Here is a 12291-nt window from a genome sequence, read left to right as displayed (position 1 = left end):
TGTCCCAGGTAAGAGTACAACGGACATGGGCAGGTAATGTAATGCGAATTAGGGACGATATGTGCTTTAGGGTAACAGAGCGGATTTCTAGAAATCATGCATGGGGCTGAATGATGAAAACTGAAAAAAGATGGAAATTAAACTTGGGTCAGCGCAGAGAAACTATGCCGAGAAACATGACAAGGAGTAATGGTACAAGAGACCAAGGGAGCTGGGTTGGTTATGGGTCGACAACATCCTATCGCGAAAATCAAGAAGTGCGCGTGTGCACCTGGCATGAAATGTCGATAACATTGCGGATATAAGATGGCCACCACAGCTGGCACATGACTATAAATTAATATGGAGGGATGTCTGAACTATAAGTGTAAGAAGTCATAAGGTGCAGAAGGCCCTCATGCAGAAAAACATTGTAGAGGTTCAACTATCCTTGAACCAAGTTTCACAAGAATAAGTAAGCCATCGGCTGCAGCTGCAGCGCTGCTACCGCTTTAGTCTTGGCTCGCTTACGCGCTTGGTAATCTCGGCAAAGGGCTAGTCTGGCTTCTCGTTGTTCAATGGTCTCGGCAGTCCGTCGCCACGGTTGTGGTGCCTGTATTTACGAGGGTGGCTTTCTCTACGCCTCTTTTCGTCACGCCGCCTGGTGGATTCGCCCGACACTACGCTCACGGACCTCGGCCGCCCAGATGATCTGAGGCCTAGAGGTCACCTGTGCGGCCGAGGTCCACCCAGATCATTATGAATAAATACTTATGAATGATTAAATGAATGAATGAATGAATGAATGAATGAATGAATGAATGCCGCCCAGGTGGTTTTGTGTACGACACATGAGTTAAATGAAGAAAAGGCGCATATGGAACTTCATGAAGATGTTCACTGCACAGCGGGAGAATGTTTTGCAGTTGGAACTTGACGAGGACAACAATATTTGGTGCACAGCGCGAGAGTGCACCAAATACCGCAGTCATGGCCGAGTGGTTTGGGCGCCCGTCTCGGCTGCGGGAGGTGGTCAGTTCGAAACCCGCCGCCGGGCACCCACCGGTAAAATGGGTACAAGCGCCCGCCGGCTAGGCGCCCGGCTCTCTCAGGGGTGTGCGTTTAGAAGAGGCTCTGCTAACCCTGCTGTGCTCCTTCGAGGGCTTAAAGTTTCGAACAAACTAATGGCCTGCAAAGGTCGGGTTGACAGAAAAAAGGGGCCACACAATGGGCTTTTGCCGCACAAGGCGGACTTATTGTTGTCCGATGGCGGAACTGATCACTGCCACGTTGGATCACCAATTTGAAACCTATGACCCAGGCGCAGAATATTTGGTGCACAACGCGAGAGTATACTCTCGCGCTGTGCACCAAATATTGTTGTCCTCATCAAGTTCCAACTGCAAAACATTATCCCGCTGTGCTGTGAACGTCTTCATGAAGTTCCATATGCGCCTCTTCATTTAACCCATGTGTCGTACACAAAACCATCTGGGCGGCATTCATTCATTCATAAGTATTCATTCATAATTATCTGGGCGGACCTCGGCCGCTCAGGTGACCTCTAGGCCTCAGATCATCTGGGCGGCCGATGTCCGTGAGCGTAGTGTGGGGCGAATCCACCAGGCGGCGTGACGAAAAAAGGCGTAGAGCAAGCCACCCTCGTAAATACAGGTACCGCAACGGTGGTGACGGGCTGCCGAGACCATTGAACAACGAGAAGCCAGACTAGCCCGTTGCCGAGATTACCAAGCGCGTAAGCGAGCCAAGATGAAAGTGGTAACAGCGCTGCAGCTGCAGCCGATGCCTTACTTATTGTCGTGAAACTTGGTTTAAGGATAGTTGAACCTGTTCAATTCTTTTTCTGCATGAGGGCCTTCTGCACCTTATGACTGCTTACACTTATAGTTCAGACATCCCACCATATTGATGTATAGTCATGTGTCAGCTGTGGCGAGGCGCTGGCTGTGGTGGCCATCTTATATCCGCAATGTTATCGGCATTGCATGCCAGGTGCACACGCGCACTTCTTGATTTCCGCGATAGGATGCGTCAATATCAATATCATGCGTCAATATGATCTGCGCCTCGTACAGCTGTACCGCAAAAAAGCATTGCCGCGACTGGGTTTCGAGCCCGCACCACAACGTACATATAAGCTTAATTCCCTGGCCCAGGCATGACTATGCTATCGCTGCAGCCATTCACGCCTCGTGTAAGACTGCGACATATATATATATATATATATATATATATATATATATATATATATATATATATATATATATATATATATATATATATATATATATATATATATATATATATATATATATATATATATCGCAGTCTTATACGAGGCGTGATTGGCTGGGCCAGGGAATTAAGCATATATGTACGTTCTGGTGCGGGCTCGAAACCCAGTCGCGGCAATGCTTTTTTTGCGGTACAGCTGTGGCGAGGCGCAGATGATATTGATGCACGCGCAGTAGATTGCACAGTGGAGAATGATGAAGGTTATGTTTGCTGCATAGCGCGAGAGTTCCAGATTAAATGTTCGCAGTCAGATGGCCTACAGCTTATAGGCTTGAGATGGGAAAAGTAGAGTTTACGCTCTATACATTAATCAACTAAAGACGCAAGGCGATCGAGCAAATTCTATTGCGCCACAGAGCTGCAGGGTTGCCGACGATGAATTCGGTCGTTAGTTTGGCATGCCAGAGGTTTTTCTCTGACTCCGTCTTAGGGCAGAAGTGTCATTCAGGCAAAATAATTGCGAAACGGGAAAGACACCTTGGGCATTCTTTTCTCCGACTAAGGAAGTTGAAATGCATATGGTGCATACCAACACACCTCCCTACCCATCTCTTGATCTCTTTACATCCTCCCCTTCCGGAGGTGAAGGATTTCTTAAATTTGCAAAGGAAGATCCAACGCAGATGGAAGTTCAGTTCCAACAGAGCAGGCTGACAGAAACCACATCAGTCTGCTATGATAGCAGACGACAAAGCTAGCAGACAGGCGAGAAAGCAAAGATAAGGCAACGCCATCTGCTCACCGCGAAAAGCTTGGCAAGGAACGGCAAGTAATTATCTAAGCTCGCCTCTTTTGACGGACAGCTCACTAGCGCTGCCACTGTTGCTTTAAGTCTTTCGGCTTTTCTCGGCGGCGCCCATGAACCGACGCCCATGCGACGCCCGCGGCGGCGCGCTTCGGCCTTTGCAGCGGCGAGAAGAAAGCGAGCGGCAGACAAACATGTCTGGCCTACGCAGCCCTGACCACGAATCGGCGCCGCGGTGATTATAATGACTCGGCCGCGCACGGAATGAAAAAAAAAAAGTGGGTTAAAGGCGGCACACCGAGTTGGCTCGCGAGGAAATAAATCAATAAACCACGTGACGAGGATTGGTGCTCGGCGGCGACGGAGCGCGAAAACTGCGCAGTAGCAGCAGACGGCGCTATGGAGGAGCGCCGCGAATTAGAGGGGGCTCACACAGTCAAGAATGAGGAACTTGAATGGGGTCAGGGTTGGGAGAAGGGAGCTAGAGAGAAACTGAACCGCCTCTACCCGTAGTCCTCTGCTCCTATTATTTCCGCCGGCTATTTGGCGGGAGAAGTTGCAGCGCAAGCTTGTTTCTAGGCCGGCACAATGCAAACTTTCGGTTATTGCGGATCAGTTTGGACATGTAAATCGACCAGTACGTCAACTCTCAGTCCGTCGCTGAGGAAATGGAACGTTGATGTTTGAAGGGAATACAACAGGCCGAATGGCCAAATACGCAACTACAGCGGTTACGCGTATTCGCACTATATGGTAGATATCGCTAACTACATAATAACTTCCTTCTTGTAATCTGATATGGTTTTTCCTTCTTTTAGGAGGAATAAAAATGTTTCCAAATAGACTTTTGTTGATAGCCCCGCCTTTTCGTTCATATTTAATGTTTATCCCCAAAGTAGGCCCGCGAAGGCTCGTTCTCCCAGACGTGTGCGCGACTCAAAGAAGTGCACTTTTTTTTTTTTTTTTTGCTAATACTTCTGCCTACGAATTACAGCTGTTTCTGGCCTTCAGAATGACGCGATTGAGAACTGGGTGCGACAAGTTCTTTGAAACGCGTTTTTGAACGAGCCTTTTAAATTGGGTCTCAATCGTTTTACCTGTCGAGGTGAGGTCGCATCGAGGAAACGCAGACAGCGCCTTATTTCCTCGCTTTATAATACACTTATTGGTTCTCGACCACTACGAACCTGCTCTATGCGAAGGCGGGTTTATAAGAGTCGCCCCTACTCGTCCAAATCGACAATATATACATAAATGAAAACCATGCTGAACGCACCTCTGTCGGCAAAAAAAGAAAAGCTCAAGAGAAACCAGTTTAGGTTGAACTGCCTCTCAACAACTCCCTCCGACTAGTCATGAGTGACTTATCAGTAAATGGCTACATTTCACTTTCGAGAAAAGGGAGTCAAATTTTACACCTTCATGGTACTTTTTGGAGGCTTCGCTGCCCCGACCTTTGACTGTGCTACTATACTGTTCGCCATTTAGCAGCCAGTCTTCGGATGAAACAAACGCGCGCTGGGCCCTTTTCTGGACTGAAGAGGATAAGATCATTGTAGCGGCGCCGTTCCTTCCGACGTGTTCAGAAAACACCGAATAAAACAATCAAGAGCAGTGTAAACCGGTTGAAGAAAGGCGAACAATCTCCATTGACTCGCACCGAGGAGAGCTATACAATTTTCATCGTTCAAAACAGGAAAAAAAAAAAAAAAAAGCAACGATTATCTATGGCTCTGTGTCTTTGGTGATGATTGTCCGGTACCAGAAGACTCCTTTATTGCCAAGGAAATTAGACTTTAATATGGAACATCTTTTTCTCCGTCCACTTGAGTTACGTGACTTCAACATTGACAGAACCAGCCTCAAGAGATTCACGCACAAAGATGACGTGACCGCAGTTTGCTTGCGACAGCGGCGGGTGTTGACGATACCTGCACCATACAGCTAGGGTGGCTAATATAGCTAAACAAACTTATCACCCCGGCCCGACGATTCGCTAACTGCAGTCGAGTCAAGATGGCGACCGCAAGAAGGTCTGTAATCAGATTGGGTGTAAAGACTTTCTTCGATTCAACAATTGAATCACGTTGTTCCATTAAATGTGAGCGCATATAGTTTTAGCTAAACGCTTCATATTAGCCGGTGTAAAACGAAAAGCTGATAACAAAATAAAGATTGCCTGCCTATCTGCAAACATCATCAGTGTAAGCGGAACAGAACACGACAGTCGTTCGACTCCGCCCAGTCAGAAAAAACTACAGAAACTTTTCTGATGTTACGACAGAATTTTTGTGCGGTTTTTGACGGGAAACTTGTTGTGACAACAGAGCATGCTGTAGTAACATCAGATATTTCTGTAGTTGCAACAGAAAAGTGCTACAGAACTACAGACAACAGAAATATATTACAGAAAAAACTACAGTACAGAAAAATCTGATGGTTACGTCAGAACTACAGGATATTTTGCCGTATTTTTGGCACAGTTCTGTAGTTTTTTGGACTGTTTTTTAGCGGAGTAAAGATCGCCTGACATCGGGATAGTCAGAAAAACGGAAGCGCGTCTCAGGCTTAACCCTTCGTTGTTACAGGTAAGCGAAGCTTTGCGAAAGCATTGCATTGACGCTGAAAGCTGAAATAGTTCACCATGGTTTCGCTTTCAGCCTTTGTTTGCTTGGATTTGTCAGAAAGTTGAATACAGTACCATTTAGTTACGTGAGAAGATCGCGTGAATCGAGCAATTAAGCTACTGGCTTAGAGCGCTAGACCAATGAGCAGCGGAACAAATCAGTGATAAGGCAGAATACATTCGTTCCTTGCTTTTTATGCAGTTTGTTTCAGCGTGAGCACTGACCGTGACCCAGTGCCCGCTGTTAATATGTCGTCTCGTTTGCTCTGCACATGCAGGACGGCTCGAGCGCTCCCAGGAAGCGGTGGTCACGTCAACTCGATACCATCGACACCGGCTCGATACAATAGGGTACGTCGATGGCATCGACGCACCATAGATATACAGCTGAGCAGGACACGTCCTGGGGTACGCGTTCCAAGCTTGTGCCGTTTTCAGAAGTGCAGTTATTTTTATAATCTGCAGCCATCTGATTGGCGAAAACGGCTGCCGGAAGTAGTATCGACATCAGGTTCCGGTTTTTGTGCCAATCAGGCTACTCGAGGTCAGAGAGATAACGACACTTGTGAAAACGACACTAACTCGAAATACGGGCACAGGAGTGACGGCACGGAGTTTCGCTTTGTTTCTGTTTTCGCTTGCCAGCAATCCAAATCCTCTAAGCGTGAAACGGGTGAACTGCTGCTTAGCGATTGATTCTCGCATGTAAACATATTCCTTGTCGGCGTTGTAGGTCGACCTGCTTTATCGCTTTTTTTTTCCTCCGTTGGCGGCCGGCTCCTACTTTATCAAATATGCGCACAGCTCTCGCCTTTCCAGTCTGTCCAATTCGATGTCTTTATTATGCCACCATGAAGCACGACCAAGTGTTTAGAATAAAAGGGAACCAACAAGTGACAGCTTAAAACGAAGAGGAAAAAAGTAGCAGACGATTGCGAAACGCGGAACACGAGCACAGCTCTCCAGGTATTTCGGGTTTCCCCCTTGTTATATAAAGGAGTTGATATCAGTTTCACATTCCGTCATCCTTCAGCTCAGACATCCCTTTTCGTAGCTCTGCATTGTTACAAAGGAGACCTAACATACCTAGGATACAATGGCGTCAAAGGAGTATGGACACCGAATTTTGGTGGCATTTTTCGTTTTATTAAGTGTTCGTGAGACATTACTGTATGTGGATCACCACGTGGTTTTTACCTATGACAGATGAATAATTTAAAGTTAAATTTTTTTTTCTCACCTATGTCGGCTTTGGTTTCACGAACCGAGGGATGGTTGTGGCGTCACAATTAAGTCACGCACGGTACGAAAAAACCACGATATAATTGCGGAATGTTCACTTGTGATCCCCGTCGTAGCGAATTCAAACGACGCAAGAACGATTATATCGCTGTTTTTTCATATGCCACGTGACCTAGACTTGACTGACGTCACAGCCATCGCTCGCTTATTGAAACCGAAACAGGTGAGAAAATAAATTCGATTATAAATTATTCAGCGGTCGTAGGCAGATATCACGTGGTGACCCGTGTACAGTAATATTTTACGCATCATTACAAAGAATAAAACATGAACTAAACAAATTAGGTGTCTATATTTGCAATTTTTCGTCTTGTTAATGATGCTTAAGTCATTCCTGCATATCGATCCACACGTAGTTTTCGCTTATGACCACTAAATAATTTATAGTTCAATTTTTTTTTCTCACCAGTTTCGGTTTCGATATCCGATCGAGATGGCTGTGGCGTCACAATCACGTCTTGATGCGCGGCGTGAAAAAACAGCGATATAATCATTCATTCCTCACTTGTAATGATTCCTGTTCTTGGGGCAGGTTGGCTTTATTATTATAGTGAATTCAAGCGACAGAGGAATAATTAAATCACTATTTTCATCTCCCCCGTGACCGAGACGTGACTGACGTCACAGCCATGGATTGGCCGTTGAAACCGAAACAGGTGAGAAAAAAATCGGTTATAAATTATTGAGCTGTCATAGGCGAATATCACGCAGTGATCCTTGTACGCTAATGTCTTAGGCATCATTACAAATAATAAAACACGAACTCCTGTGCTCCAAAAGATCATGGCAGGTTGCGGGAGCCCCAGCAGAACTTGTTGCAATAGAAAATTACCATCAGGGTCCCTTTAAATGAAGAAACAAAGCTATAGTTGCACCGATTTTTTATGTGAAACAAGGAGGTCATCTCAAAAAATGCTTCTAACGCACGGCCATCGATTATGGCCGGATTAAGAAAATTGAGGGTCCTGGGCACATGTCCCCCCGCTTCTTCGTGGTCCCTCTCCACAGCCGTACAGCAGTAGTGAAATTAATATACCCCCCCCCCCCCCCCTTTAAGTGCACTAAATCTTAAAGAAAGAACAAAGTGCGATCACTAGGATGACATGAAAGTTATGCGTTAACATAAGTTTTGCAGAACACAAACCCAGCCACTAACGCCAAAAACAAGGAGATAACGGGGACTTATCTGGGAGGCACTGTAGTGCATCCTTCATTATGTGATAGCGTATTGGGCTCGCTCAGCCAAAGAAGTCATTCTTTGTAGAGCGTTTGGGCATCCATCTGCTATATTCAATGTTCAAGCTGGAGCCCAGGTAGCACAGAAATATTAGAGCAATGTTAAAGTTTTGTTCCAATTGAATGTTATTTTGATGCCGTGTACTTTTTTCTAATGTTTTAGCAATGTTATATATAAAGGTTGGTATGTTTCAATACATTTAAACAATATACATCTCACAAGTATGTAACATAAGTGTAACATTTGTGAAAATGTAGAGCAACATTGCACAAGCATGTAGGCACACTGCTCGTGATGATACACAGCTTATACACTTTGCAAAGACCGCAATACAGTAAAACTCCATAATACAGCAACCTCTGAACAAATATCATAGAGTCAAGCTTTTATATCCACCGCTGACGGGTGTTCCATCAGTGATAGTGGCGAATCGGTAATAAGCAAAACTTTCTAACAAAATATTATGGATGCACTGCCTTCTATGGCAGGCATCATCTCAAAGCTCAAGTTGCAAAGAAGTGTTATTGAAAAAACGTGGATACTGGAAGAAAAAGGACTAAAGTGCTGAAATATATATGCTATGTTGATTATAGTTATGACTAAAATATTACTTTAACGATTAGAAGACAATGTTGAAATCTTTGCTTGTAACTTAAAATAATGTTTACAGTGAAACATAAAACATTATATAACATTACAGTAACATAGAGAAGTTACCATTAGTATAAAGTTTGTTTTGAATGTTTTACTAATGTTATTTTTATGTGACAAAGCATTAGGCAACATTCAGATGACAATTTAGATGACAATTTTATAACAGAGTGCATGGTGCTACCTACAGGAAACTAGTTTGGGATAGGGTTTGGAACCTACAACACATGTACACTGTAAATTGCAAGTGTAGGCGTCCACAGATGAGTGAGAGATACTGCGTTTTCTTTATCCAAAAACTACCTCAAAAATCGCGGAATAAAATGGCACTGTCAAAGGCGCTATAGTGTCCACCCCAAGACGAGGTTTAGCTTCACTTTCAATCTAATTTCTCCCTCTCTGAATGCGAAATAAAGGAAGAGTTTATTCCTCATTTCACATATTTCTCCCACTGCCGGCGGCTGCATTTCGATGGAGGCGAAACGAAGAGACAGCCGTGTGCTATGTGATGTCAGTACACGTTAAGATCCCCAGGTGGTCCAAATTACTCCGTATCCCTCCACTACGGCTCCTCTTTCTTTCCACTTTCACTCCCACCTTCCTCCCCTTAAGACCCGGTCCAGGTATCCACAGAAATAAGTGTGACAGATACTGTGCCTTTGCCTTCCTGTGAACCAATTATAATTATTACATCACCCTTTTACATTTTTTAGATGTTTGCTTCCAATGAAAAGGAGGGATTGACGGCAAACCCCGAGAAACTCTTCTCATTCTCCAGCCCATAAAACACAGATCGATCCATTAAAAGGCATGTCCCCCTCCCCATTCCTCTTAACGTGGCGGGGAATCTATTTTAGTGCGGATCGAAGAACTCATGTGCTCATCACCACCTACCAAAAATAAAGTATGGCCGTCGTTGTTTGTGATTTAGTTCTATTTACCTAAGCTGTTTCGTGAGGTCACCACGTGGCCTCGTGCCGATAATTCGAACTAAGTCCAGTACAGTGGCTCCAACAACAGTCTCCCCTACGGGTCTTTCAAGTTCGCCAGCCAACTGAGAGAGTGATGGAGCCTAAGACTGGCCATGAACACTTGCCGTGCTTTCACACTACCCAACTAAAATTGGCCGGCAGCCAACCATTGATCAATGATTGGACAGGGCTCGGAGGCCAGTATTCTCTGCCAGCCAATGCAGGCCAGTAGGTGAGCCCTGGTTGGCTGCAATTACATTGGTTAATAGTTCACCAAATATTCAGCCAACTATAGGCAAATATGCTGGTTAACAGTTCACCAAAGATTTAGCCAACAATAGGTAAATGGTAGGGAAATACTTGTCACCCAATGCTCAGCAGTCAAAACTGGCCCAAGTAGGGTCGTGGTTGGCTGCTCTCAAGGTTGACATGTAGCCCAAATGTTTTTAGCGAATTCATTTGCATAATGTTTGCACAAAGGCAGCAGAGCAAAATTTTGAGTAAAAATTATCAGGAACATGAGCATGCTTTATTGTCCATTTTTGCCATCACAAGCTTAAAAATGATGGAAATAATTTCCCTGGAGTTGAGATGGTCTCTGGCTCTGAAATGAGCACCTTATTGTGGGGATATATAAGCTTGCTGAAAGTTGCTGTTAGGTGTGTGCAAGTGCAGCACTACGGTGTCTTGCTTCGCACTGTGTCTTTGGTGCCTTTTCTTGTACAATCGACATAATGGACCTGGTTGCCATGGAAAGGCTTGTGATAATTATATTCACTGCCATACATCTGCTTCTTGCAACCTGTTGTATTAAAAAGTCACTGTATTTGTTTCAGCTTTGCAGAATATTCTAAGGTCCACCAATATTTTCCACGTGGAACATGCATTTTGTTGGCAACGTTACAGAATGACACTTGAAACTATTCAGGCAACGTTTTGCATTCCTAAGGTGGACATTGTCTGCAAAGTCTGCTTGCGATCTTGGCACAACTATGGTAACCATACTTGGGCTAAGTCGGTCAGGTTTCTCGTCAACATGGGCCTGCTGGTTCGAAGGCCAATAACGAAGAAAGAGCTTGCCCATCCTGGTTGCGAGCTTGGGTCGAGGCTGATCCTGTTGTATGTCGAAGTTGGACCAACAGAGGGCAATAGTCAGTTTTCAGGTGGACTGAGCTAGCCACATATCGGCAAATGGTAGGAAATTAGTCAGCACCCAATGCTCAGCAGCCTAACGTGGCCCTATGTAGGGATGTGGTTGGCTGCCCACGAGGTTGGTCAAGCAGCATGTATGTTTTTTAGTGAAATCACTTGCATAACGTTAGCACAAAGGTGGCAGAGCGAAGACTGCAAATAAAAATTATCAGCAACATGAGCACGGTGTTTTATTTTTCGTTTTTCTATAGCAAGCTTAAAAATGTTCAAAATAAGTTCTTTCGACTTGGGAGGGTCACTGGCTTTGAAACGTGCACCTCGTGTGATAGATATATAAGCTAACTAATAGCTGCCAACAGGTGTGTGCCTGCGAACGACGGTGATGTCATGCTTTATAGTGCTTCTTTGGTGAATCTTTTCTTGTACGAGTGACATAATGGAATGAACCTGGTTACCATGAAAATGCTTGTTAATTATGTTCACTGCCAGATAGATGTCTGTTCCTTATAATCTGTTCTCTTAAAAAGTTACTATTTGATTCAGCTTTGCAGAATATTCCAAGGGTCACCCATTTTTTTTTTCACAAAAAAATGAGTGTGGTTTTTCTGCTACGTTATGGAGTAACATTTATTCAGAAAAGTTTCGGGCCAGTCAGCCATGGTGCATATGAACGTTAGGCCAACATAGGACCATAGTCAATTTTTTGTTGGGTACAAAAAACTGTCAGAGCAGATGCAAACTGGATGGGTTGGAATCAGGATACTCAGGTTCGGTATCGAAGCGTCTTAGCCAGGCCCACCAGGGTAGGTGCTTTCGCTCAATATAACCAGGTTTCAGTAGGGTTGAACATCTGCCAATGCAGCACTATTCAGACGGTGCCACAAACGCGTGGCCTTTGCGATCAAGTACATCGTTGCACTGCAGGTGATAGTAGAGGCACGGCCGCTCGATGGAAGCGCACTAGGTGCGGCCTGATACGTCACCCTAAACCGGCGGGAGGCGCCTACTTCCAGTCGCCACCGCCGCGGCGCCACCGTTCAGGGACAGCCGCGCGCGGAGAGCTGCGCCTGGCTACGCTTTGAGGGAGGCGTCGGCGTGGTAGAAGCGCTTTATTTTAAGGATATAAGAGCTCCGCTTCATACAATTTGGCAACAAGAATTAGTATATACTGTCATGTCTAGTATGACCATGTCAGCACTTAGCGCTTGCTCGGCAAGGATGTATACTGGAGTGTACACCGAAAAACTTATAGTCACGGTGGTTCCTAGGCCACTCGAATGGAGAGCTCGCATTACCGTGATGTTGCATCGGA

This window comes from Amblyomma maculatum, chromosome 8 (genome assembly GCF_055883805.1).
Source record: "Amblyomma maculatum isolate TAMU_Amacu chromosome 8, ASM5588380v1, whole genome shotgun sequence".
NCBI classification, from domain to species: Eukaryota; Metazoa; Arthropoda; class Arachnida; order Ixodida; family Ixodidae; genus Amblyomma; species Amblyomma maculatum.
The sequence above is the reverse complement of the archived record's forward strand: the minus strand, read 5'-3'. Positions refer to the sequence as shown.